The following is a 3,888-nucleotide window of genomic DNA, read 5'->3' as shown; positions in this document are numbered from 1 at the left end:
GAGCAAACGCTGATTGAATACACATTGAATTGTAAATTAAGGTGTCTCTCTAACAATGTATTTATATTATGGAAATAAACAAGAAAAAGATGTGTTGGGTAAGAATGTGACTCGGTGGGAAGAGAGAAGGGCTCTGGACCAGAATTCTGAGCAGCAAAAGGAGCAGAGCAGAGAAGCTTGGGTAGGTGAGAAAAGAGTGAGGTGGAAGGGCAGGAACGCCCCAAACCATGGACCCTCCCTGGGTCCTGAGTGCAGACAGTATAGATCTAGGAGGAAGATGTGAGTGCGATAGGATTTGAGTGCAAGCACTTTATTTGGGAGATGATCTCAGGAAGCATGGAGAGGGGGTGGAGTAATGAGACTAGAAAGGATAAAGCCACATAAGAGTGTGTTGATGGGTGATTTGGGCACCCAGGACCCGACCTCCTGGGGGCCCCTCAGAATTACCCCACAGAGATGGATCTACAGGGACATTCATTACCCTTGCTTGGGCTGTGCGTATGAGGCCTATTTGCAGGTGACCCGAGGGGGCCTTTAAGGACTACGGCAGGACCAATTTGTGTGTTCAACATGGCTATTACTATGTGATGGGATTACCTGGATGTACACCTTTGATTTTATTTATATTTGTAATATTTTAAAATGTCAGGAGTTCCCGTCGTGGATCGGCGGTTAACGAACCTGACTAGCATCCATGAGGACTCGGGTTCGATCCCTGGTCTCGCTAAGTGGGTTAAGGATCCGGTGTCGCCATTGCCGTGAGCTGTGGTGTAGATTACAGACGCGGCTGGGATCCCATGTTGCTGTGGCTCTGGTGTAGGCCGTTGGCTACAGCTCCGATTGGACCCCTAGCCTGGGAACCTCCATATGCTGCAGGTGTGGTTCTAAAAAGACAAAAAGACGACCAAAAAAAAAAAGGAAAAAAGAAATTCCACCGAGAGCGTGCAGTACCCCTGTGTCAATGAAAACTAAGTCATATCCATGTATATGTATGACTGGGTCACTCTGCTGTACAGCAGAAGTTGACAGAACATTGTAAATCAAATCTATTTTAATAAAAAATAAATAAAATAAAATGTCATAAAACTTTATTAAAAGAGGAATACTTCCATTTTGTAAAAAAATATAGCTAATCATAGGACATATGTGTTCTGCACCCCTGAAGATCCTACTCTACAGTCGGGTCCTTCCAGCATGATCAGTTTTCAGTCTCCAAAGCAGCTGCCACCTTGATTCTCCTAGTCTGATATATATGGTCAGAGAACACTCCTCTGGCTCTTGACTTTCTCGAAAATCCTCTTTTTTCTCTCATCCCTTGCTTGCCACGATCTTTATACGGTTAACAGTTGCCCATTACAGTTCCTCTGATCATCAATTGGCTCTTCCCAAAAGAAAATAAATGTCAGTAATTATCCATTCATCGAGTTCATTCTATTGGGATAAACTTTTTTCTTTTATCTTCTTACTATAATTAATTGTGTTTTTATCTGACTGTTTTCAGACAAAGAGCACCCCTCGCTGGGACCTGTCTACGTGAACATCTGCATTCATGCCTTGTTTCTGGAGTGCTGGGCTATGAACAAAAAGGCCGTCAAACTAGCTGTCATAAGTGACAGGACCTTCTGTGTAGGAAGAACTCTCGTGAACTTCCAGGCTCTATGGGTCCCCTTAGGGTCCATGGTGACAAGATAGCCAGTCCCTTACCAGAGTCCCTGTGGTCACTTCCAGGTGCAGATGTAGGACAGCTCTCCCCAGAGACACCTGGGTTTAGGTGTATAAGGCTTTCATGAATCTAAAAGCACTAGAATCACTTTTCTTGTCTATTTTCTTGAAGAAAAAGATAAGGAATACGAAAATCCTTTTTTTTTTTTTAACTTCTTCACCCCACAAATTCCTGTAGAGTATCTTTTATGGGCCAAGCACTGTGCTAAGTACTCAAGGAAAGGTTAAATGTGAATTACTGGAGCTCCCCCTTGGCTTAATGGGTTAAAGATCCGCGTTGTCACTGCTGGGGATCTGGTTGCAGCTGTGGCGTGAGTTCAAACCCTGGCTCAGGAATTTCTGTATGCAGCATGCACAGCCAAAAGTAAAATAAAATTTAAAAATTTTTGAATGTGAGGAGTTTCCGTTGTGGCTCAGTGGTTAACGAATCCGACTAGGAACCATGAGGTTGCGGGTACGATTCTTGGCCTCACTCAGTGGGTTAGGGATCTGGCATTGCCGTGTGCTGTGGTGTAGGTCACAGAAGCAGCTCAGATCCTGCATTGCTGTGGCTCTGGCGTAGGACGGCAGCAACAGATCTGATTGGACCCCTAGCCTGGGAACCTCCATATGCCACAGATGCGGCCCTAAAAAGACAAAAAAAAAAAAAATTAAATGTGAATTACTTTTCCCAGGAGGAATAAAGTATGTAATGCCTGGGATGCTATCTGGTCAGCTCTGAAATGCAACAAAACAGAGAGAAAGGGGAGAGGGAGCAAATAATCCCCACACAAGAGAAGCACTGGAGTCACAGCCGATTGCCCACTGCTGGCAGCTGGTGGCTGACCAAGGTTAAAAATAGCATATCATGTTCTATCTAAAACCTTAAGGAATATAATGCTTCCATAAATAGACACCGCACGCACGCACACACACACACACACACACACATTCCAGAATACTCTACCGTGGCATGTCACATACTGTGGAGAAGGACAGTTGCGTTTTTGTTTACTTTGGCAAATCTAAATTTGTATCTGGACTCTCAAGACAAAGCCTGCCTTGCAGACCCTGGCCCCTTTCAGGCCAGTGTCCCTCATGCAGCAGGCGCTGGCAGCCAGGGCACCAGGCCAACCCACTAACACAGGCTAGAACCTGTAGGTCCCCACCAGCTGTCCCCTGCCTGCCCACCACTCTGCCCATGTCTTGCAATTGGCATTCAGTTTTCAGAGGATGAGCACCAGTGCAAAACATTTACCATCGCGAAGTTAAGGTTCAGCACAAAATTGGTTGTCTCTTCAGCAAATTAAATTTAATGAGCTGCCTCCTTATCTTAGCTGTGCATTGTAATAACCAGTGATACCCCTACCTCTGCCCACATCTATGTAAGGGAGTTCAAGGGAGGGGGTTAGAGGGGCATTTGGTAGGAAACGCCGTAGGCAGACTATTGCTGCAAGATGATCATCTCCTCAGCAGCAGAGGAATAGTTGGCTCTTCCTCCAAATTTACTTCCACTAAGGATTTTACTCCCCGCGCCCCAGCATCACTTAGCAGTCCGAGAGCGGCAGGAGACCACTCTGCTCTGACAACTTTCTCTGCCGCTGACATTATCTCCTAATTATCTTCTCAGCAGTGATGGCTGGGTACCAGTCGTCAACTTCCACAAGGCGGTTATAATATCCAATCTGATTGGGAGGAAAGGAAATTCTGGTGTTCTTTAAGTTTCATGGGGGGCTGTTACCATTTTTCCAGAGGCGCCTAAGTAATATTCACGATAATCAGAAGGGAAAAAACACACATATTAACTTCAAACGACCATTACTCAGAAAACAATAACACACATTTTCCAGCCAGATGAATATGTGTCTGTAACAGAGTGACTCTTGTCCTCCGCAGAGCTTCCAAGAACCAGAGCCATTAAGTTAATGGCCTGAAACAGAGCCCCAAAGACCCGCGTTTCTTCCACGACACACGCCCTGGGTGGTGGGATGCAATGCCATCTTCAAAAACGGATTTAAAAAAAAAAAAAAAAAAGAGCAAATGACTTTTTCCAACAGCCTTGAGCTAGGCAGCTGCAGTGCGTGGTAGGCTTTTCGAGGGGAAAAGGCCAGTTTGGGCTGGAAATCAAGAGAAGGTATTTAAAGGGCCCCTTCCATGGGTCTGTCATTGCCCTGTATCTGTACTTAG

The sequence above is a fragment of the Phacochoerus africanus genome, chromosome 5 (assembly GCF_016906955.1).
Source record: "Phacochoerus africanus isolate WHEZ1 chromosome 5, ROS_Pafr_v1, whole genome shotgun sequence".
NCBI classification, from domain to species: domain Eukaryota; kingdom Metazoa; phylum Chordata; class Mammalia; order Artiodactyla; family Suidae; genus Phacochoerus; species Phacochoerus africanus.
This window is presented reverse-complemented; position numbering follows the sequence as displayed.